The sequence below is a fragment of the Hibiscus syriacus genome, unplaced genomic scaffold, assembly GCF_006381635.1.
Source record: "Hibiscus syriacus cultivar Baekdansim isolate YM2019G1 unplaced genomic scaffold, ASM638163v2 tig00002880_pilon, whole genome shotgun sequence".
NCBI lineage: Eukaryota > Viridiplantae > Streptophyta > Magnoliopsida > Malvales > Malvaceae > Hibiscus > Hibiscus syriacus.
In genome coordinates this window covers 977,641-985,711 of record NW_024061952.1, presented here as the reverse complement: position 1 = coordinate 985,711, position 8,071 = coordinate 977,641, and the positions used below count along the sequence as shown (strand labels likewise).

Sequence of the window (8,071 nt, the reverse complement as noted above, 5' to 3'; positions counted from 1 at the left end):
ACAATGACAGTTTTCTCCTGGTCTTCGTAAACGAGACCCTTTTTTAATATTCTTTTCGAGCTAATTACACCACACGTCCCAAACTATGCTCAGATTTAGAAAATTATCCTTAAATTTCAAAAAATTCTGATTTAATCTTTTAACTATTAATATTGTTTCAATATGGTCCTTCCATTTTTCTACCCATATGCTTGATCATACTTATAAGACATAGACAATTTTTTTTTTTTACATATGTGTGTACGTGCTTAGGGGTGGGAATAGGCCAGGCCAGCCTACGGCCTGGCCTACATAAAGCATGGCCTGACCTATTTAATAAAAAAGTCAGACTCTAGTTTTTTTAAAAGCCTGTTAACTTAAATAGGCCAGACTCAGACTTATTATTAAGCCTTATAAGCCTGATAGGCCGTCCTGTTTAGATATATATATGCTACTAAATTTTATTGATTTCTCATGCGTTGATGCCAAACATGGGCAGGGGATGGGCGTTGTTGTTGGGCATGGTGTGGCGTGGGGAACAACAAAATATGGGAGCTGCTGTCGGGCAAGGTGTTTGCGTGGGGAACAACAAAGTATGGGCGTTTTGTTTGGCTCACACAAGTTTTATCAAATAAGATATTATATTCATGCATATTGTGAACTTGTGATTATGATTTTGCATTATAATTGGACACACAAGTTGCAAAATATTAATATTATAATTGGACACAAACAAGTTGGATTTATTGGAAAAGTGAAATAATATGCGTAATGGAAATTGGAGAAAACTTTTGCCTCTTCCAGTTGCAGTTAAAAATTAAGACAGGTATGTGGGATAAAAATTAGTGTTTATAATACTTATATTATTTTTTTGGTACCAATATAATACCAATATATATGTGCAGAAGGTGTGTTATTTTTTTTTGGTAAAAATAAATATTAAATGAATATTAAATATTTATTGTGGAACATGCTTTTAATCAGGCCAGACTTTTAAAAATATCAGGCCGAGCCGAAAAAAAAACCTTTGACAAACTATAGGTCAGGCTCAGACCTACAAAATTCTTCGTAGGCCAGGCTCAGGCCTATTAAAGCCTGGTCTGGCCTGGCCTACTCCCACCCCTATACTTGCTATATGGATAGTCTAGATCTTATAATATAATATATATATATATATATATATATATATATATATATATATATACAATTAGAGATGCACATAGCCGGATTTAAATTCGATCCGATTTTTTTATCAAGCCAAAAAACCGGTTTATAAAAAAACCCGTTCGGATCATAACCGGTTTGGAGGGCCGGATGATGTAACCGGTTTTTAATCCGGTAAAAAATCCGGTCATCCAATTTTTTAAACCCCAGACCGGATTATTTTCCGGATAAAAAACTGGTTTTTTATCCGGTTTTTTCCAAATCGGTTTTTAATCCGGTAAAAAATCCGGTCGTCCAATTTTTTCCCAAACCGGTTATACTATCCGATTTTAAAATATCCGATCCGGTTTAAAAAAAATCGGTTTTTCCCAAATCCGATTTCGGATATTTTTGGTGTAAATTCAGATTTTTTGTGCACCTCTCTATACAATGATTGATCTATATTATATTTATGGTGGACAAGTGATTGAAATATATTATCATATGTGAAGAATAACTGTAATCGGAATAAATCATTACAATACAAATTGAACTAATGATTGGAATATATTCGGATTTAAATTGGATTAAGATTCATACATGATTGGGTCTTAAAGAATTCACTAGCAGTAAACCAACCAATGACAAATTCCATGAAATCCTATTGGCCACTGACCTATTTACAACAATGTATTGTACACCCAAATTATCTTTTATTAGGTTAAGAAAAACTAAAACAATTAGTAATCTAAAGTGATGAACCAAGTAAATATGATCAAATGTCCAAAAGGAGTTGAAAGGATACGCAGATCCAAACTAATGTAAGTTCATATATATAGTTCAGTGGTTTTAAGTCCTGTTTATGCTAAAACCTTGGAAAAGCCAATGTGGCAGCTTCTTTTCCTGATCAAATGTTGTCCTAGAACTGCTCACCGGAGTGCCGGGGCCGCTGCTCGAAGCCGATGAATCAAGCTCCCTAGTGATCTTATTATGAACAGACTGAGAACTAGTACTGGAGTTCTTTAGCTTCTTCTTGCTTGAACAGCTGCCTCCAATTCCAATACTTAGTGTCAATTCAACTTCACTGTCCTCATCAGAGCCCTCAATGCTCATCACCTGGTTAGTTCTGGAGCTAGGCCCTGCTTGGTGGTCTTCAGCAGCAACAACAACAGTGTCTGCTTCTTCCCCAGATGGCCTCTAGATCAAATCCTCTTGCTCTGTTGTATCACCTTGAACATATAAATTCAACTCACTAGTGGTAGTCCAAAACCCGTTCTTGATTTCCTTCTTCAACTCATCCATTAGTATCTTTTGAACACTATACAGACGGTGAAGTTCTCGTACCTGCGGTTCGATCCCCATTATCGGAGATTCATGGAAGAAAATAGAGAAAACAAAAGTCTAAAACGTTTTCATTTCATCATACCTGGTGTTTGAACACATCTTCATGCATCAGCATTGTGTTTCGAATTGATTCCATGTTGTTCTTGAACTTGTCGAGTCCGGCTCCCATACATGCCCGAAATGATCCAACCATCGAACTTATCACAAGAAACAACAACTTTCCTAGGAAAAAATTTTCATTTTTCCTTTGCTCACATCAACTTTTGCTAAATGGGGTAGGTGTGTGAGTTATGAAGCGCCCCTCTAGGTGGAGACAGACACTAGTTGACCCCAAAGTCACCAAAGACTAATGCAAGAGATCTGATTTATAGCATACGATTCATCTTCAACCTTTGCCAGTTGGAACAAAACATGAAATCCTTGAATCTACAAAGGGAGTGGGACTGGCCTTGTATACATAACCCTAAAAGTGTATATGATGGACCCAAACTTTTAATCGGTTCCCTTTTTGGGGTACCAAAATGCAGGCCATATTTAGGAAGCTTAGGCTCCTCACATGAAAAAAGTTGCAGCTATGATACAAGAGTGGGCGGTACCATGAAAATTGTTCAGACAAAGTGTTAATGAACAGTGCTTATGAAAAAGGAAATGGGATGTGGGCTATCAACCGACCAATAATGGATCGCTAGAACTGACGTCAATATGTTATGAACAAAGCACAAAGATCTGATACAGTATTCCTACTGCAAATTATGATTAAACTAAAAAGATGTTAACTTTCAAGATAAATCACCAGCAAAGAACAAAGAATCCTCCATGAAAGTAATAATACCTGCAAGAAGAGAGTTGCCAGATTTTAGTTCTTTTTGAACATATTCCTCAATCTGCAAGCATCTCTTAGAGGAATAATTACAAGGAGAACTTTAACTATGAAAAAATATATATATAATCATGGTTCTAATAATTCAGGCTTGACAGACTGTGAAATGAGCTGGACTAGCCATGTGTATGTGAGAACAGTATTGTTTATTTTCATAGACAGAGAGAAGCTGATCTGAGAGAATATTTATATTGAAGATCATAGTATATTTTATTGTATTCGTATGTATCTGAGTTTCAAACTTTATTTTGAAGCAAGATCAAAGAAATGGGGCTGCTATGTTCTTTATAAATTAATCGTGTGTTCTTGTGTATGCCAGTCAGCATGATATTCCAAAAGTCGTGGAGGAAAATCAAGGTGGATGCATGAATGTTGTGAAAATATGTTATCACGAAATAGTTTGAATCCAGACAGATGCATTTAAAGAAAATAATACTAAATTATACATAATTTTTGTGTAATATGATTCGAGTTCGAACAAATGATGCATTTAACAAATCAAGATAAATGCATGAACGTTATATTTAGTTTTTTGCTGTGATCGAGGATAATTGATAATGATATTGCACCAATAATTTCATTATTATTCTGTCATTTATATGTCAATGTATATGCAGAATAATATCTGGTCTTCTCCTGTGATTGAGATTGAGATTTTATCCAAGTACAAATTCAGATATATGTATATTATTGAGATTCCATTTGGCATCGAAAGCTTTATTGTCTATTGGCAGCATTAAAATTATTTAGGCACGCAGCAGTGAAAGATGGTCAAAAAGGCTTACAATTGCCATTCTACATGTCTTCCTTGGCAGGCCACTGCATGCGACGTTTTTCTCGAAAAATCACCGTTGAACAGTATATTTCCCGATCAGACACCCGTCAGATTATATTTCTCGATCTAACACTTATTGCAGCATGGGCGCGCTTTATCACCTGATTTGTAATAAATCCGGGTGTTAGTTTTGTAAATATTTTTAAACTGGTGCCTAATATGTAATTAATTTCTGTTAAGGTGATATTTGTGTAAAAATGACAACTTCAAAACAAACCAATATGCAACTTTAGACAAACAATTCTGCAAGGAATCTTTGATGGCCCCCACACGTTTTTACTGTCTTTCTTTCAATAATAATTTTTTTAATATTTAATAATATTTAATAATATTTATTAACTTTTAAAATTAATTTTTTTAAAATATTAAAAAAATTATTATTCACGTTTTTAAAAATAAATAAATATTAAAATTTAATTTTATTAAAAATTAATAAACATTATTAACTGTTATTAAAAAATAATAATTAATGAATAATAATTCATTTGATCTCTCAAGTGTAATTAAAAGTTTATTTTAGTATTTTTTATATTTTTAAACAATTAATTTTAAAATATTGTATTTTCAAGACCTAAAGTCAAGTTTATGATTGTTAAACAGTTGTATGTGTGAAAAGCTATAGAGATCGAATGAAAATTCGATCATACAAAGTTAATAACTCAAAATTGCCTAACTGTTGTCTAAATATCAACTCAATTGTACCACGAATAAACATTCGATCAAAGAGTTGATCTTTTCTGCTCAATCTTCACAAAAACTGTTTTGTCTCATCATTTTCTCCCGCGTATAAACTCTTTTTTATAACATTCATGCAAAAGAATATATGTATTAATAATATTTATAATGTTTATTCATTTTTAATAAAATTAAAATTTAATATTTATTTTATATTTTTTAAAATTAATATTATAAATAATATTTTAAATAAAGAGGTGATATTTTTTAGCTTTACATTATTCATTTTTAATTCTTTTTTATTGCATTTTTATTTATTTTATATTTTTTATAATTAATATTATAAAGAATATTTTAAATAAAGAAATAATAATTTTTAAGTCTGATTTGTTTGCAACAGTCAATTAAACAAAAAAAGGCAAAACTAAAGTGATTAGCATTGAATTAAAAAGCACAGCTTGCAAGGCAACTCTGACTCCCTGTATTGGCAGTGACAGTGCCAACCACAAATAAATAAAAGCAAGGACTCAGCTGAATTCTCCAAATAATGCAAAGGATCATAGCAACGTTTTAAGGCTGTCAAATTATGTTATTAATTCATATATTATATATAAAATATAAATTTAATTATTTTTATTTAATTAAATTCTATAACTTTTCTATAATTATTATGTGGAAATAACAAGTTAACTTTTCTGTAATAATATTAATATATTTCTAAATAAAAAAAATTAAAGCTAAACAAAAAGGATAATTAAAATCGAATAATAAATTGTGGGGTAATTCATTGTAATTGAATCCGTGAGAGTAGAGTAAATGTAATTTAAATCTGGCAGCGAAAGAGACAAAAGAAAGACAGTAAAAACGTGTGGGGCATCAAAGATTCCTTGCAGAATTGTTTGTTGCAGATTGGTTTGTTTTGAAATTTGCATTTTTACACAAATATCATCTTAACAGAAATTAATTACATATTAGGCACCAGTTTAAAAATATTTACAAAAACTAACACCCGAATTTATTACCATTGCAGTATAGCGCGCCCCAAGGGGGCACTTTACGCCACGTACGCGTTATACTGCAATGGATGTTAGATCAAAAAATATAGTTTGACGGATGCCTGATCGGGAAATATACTGTTTAACGATGATTTTTCGGAAAAAAACGCCCACTGCATGCATTTCCTCTCAATTATTATATGTGCCAGCTTTATCTATTTTGAGGGAATTAATCAAAACTTATTATATATATATATCAATAAAAATGTTACGAAAAAAATATACAATCGAAAAATATTAATAAAAAAACATTAACATTTTAAATTATGATAATAAAAAATACTATACTTTATATAACATTTTCAATCGTACTCTTTTTATTTCATTCTTTAATCTTAAATTAATTGTTATCCTTGAGATATCTTAAACTGTTTCAATGGGACCACTTGCCCAACTGAACCGTTTGAGGGACGAATAAGAGACGATTTAAGGATTGAAGTAATAATGTAAACTATAAAAGGGTCTATCGATTATAGGGTGATATTTTATTAAGATTATTGACTATTAAAATTTATAAAATAATATTTTAATTATAAGGTTTTGTTTTATTAAGTTTTGTAACTATTAAATTTATGTAACTATTAAAAGTTATAAAATATTATCCGACTATTTATATGTTATAAACTTGTCTTTTTATATTAAAAAATGTACGATCGTCTAAGTTGGATGTTAATTTGTTGATTAAAATATATGATAAAATATAATCCCAAGATCATTTAAGCTGTAGAGTCGTCGAGATTATGTGATCATATTTTATCATATCCAATCAGTATATTAACGTTCAACTTATATAATTGTAATTTTTTAATAGAAAAAAGATAAATTTGAAATATATAAATAAATAATTTTTAAAAAAACTTAAAATAATCATATAAATATTTTATAATTTTTAATAATAAAAATTTAATAAAATAATATTTTATAATTGAATGAACAGGACCAGTGTACTTCACCCAAATTAATATAACATGAAAATTAAACGTAAATCTGGCCTAAACCTACTTAGATTCTACTCTTAAGCAGTCCAATGAGGAAGAAGGAAAGTGAAAATGAAGCGTGAGCCTGCGATGGATGGTGGGTAATTGGAGGGATGCGCACGTGTTGTTGGGTTCAGGAGCCACAACCCGCTATATTGTAGGACCCAGTGGTGGATAAAGGTGTGAAAAAATATACGACCTGATTGACCCGATCTATCGATCCGTTGATCATAATATAAAAAAATCGGGTAATTTTTTAAATAAATTTATCTGGCCGGGTTGGCCCCGATTCACAAAATTAAATTTTTTTTAGTATTCGATTAGGGATTTTTATATATAAATTATTATTATATTATTATATATTTAATTATTATTAATATATTATTATATATTTAATTATTAATAATATATTATTATATATTTAATTATTAATAATATTTTATTATATATTTAATTATTAAAAAAATAATATAAATACATCTAAATTTGTGTATGTTTTTTATTAATAATTTAAAAATAAAAAAAAGGTATTGGAATACCCGACATACAGGTACCTGTAAAATTCAAGTACCCGATTACAGGTACCCGCAACATTCGGGTCGAGACACGGGCCAAAAAATTAATTACCCAAATATCCGGATACCCGACACTTTGAGTACCCGGATTTACACACCCCTAGCGGTGGAATCATATGTGCTCAAAGATAGACACATATTATCTTAAATTTTATATTATTAATATATTTATATTTAATTTTAAAAAATATTTTAAAATTTTAATCAAATTTTATTTAGGTTGACATCATCTTTGTCATCAATCTCCATCACAAGCACGTAATCTCGAATGCTCTATATTCTTATCCCATTTCAAAACCTTTTTTTTTCTTCTAAACCATTTCGCTTACGTTGGAGTCGGCGTTAAAGAAATTTCTTTGACTAAACAATATTTATTCTATAAATTCCCAAATCCAAGTATATTTGATTCCGATTTCCTTTTCCATCTTTACCATACATCTCTCTCAGATTTCTTTAATCTAATTATAATCTGGTTTGTTTCCTCTCAATTCTGATTGTATGTGATTTTGAATATGTTTTATGCTAGGGTTTTAAACTACCACTGCTTCAAAGCTTCTTGGAATTGGCAATTATCATATTTGATTAGTTTCCGTCGATTTCATTTTCTC

General features: G+C 30.5%; 1 long non-coding RNA gene across 1 annotated transcript; it reads right to left on the bottom strand.

The window, feature by feature from the left end:
* Positions 1-1,737: 1,737 nt before the first annotated feature.
* LOC120162046 lies at positions 1,738-2,690 on the bottom strand. The gene is made up of 2 exons (XR_005519525.1): positions 2,549-2,690; positions 1,738-2,466 (listed from the first exon to the last, which is right to left on the bottom strand). It is a non-coding gene; the product is annotated as an uncharacterized LOC120162046 (long non-coding RNA).
* Between the last annotated feature and the right edge of the window lie 5,381 nt (positions 2,691-8,071).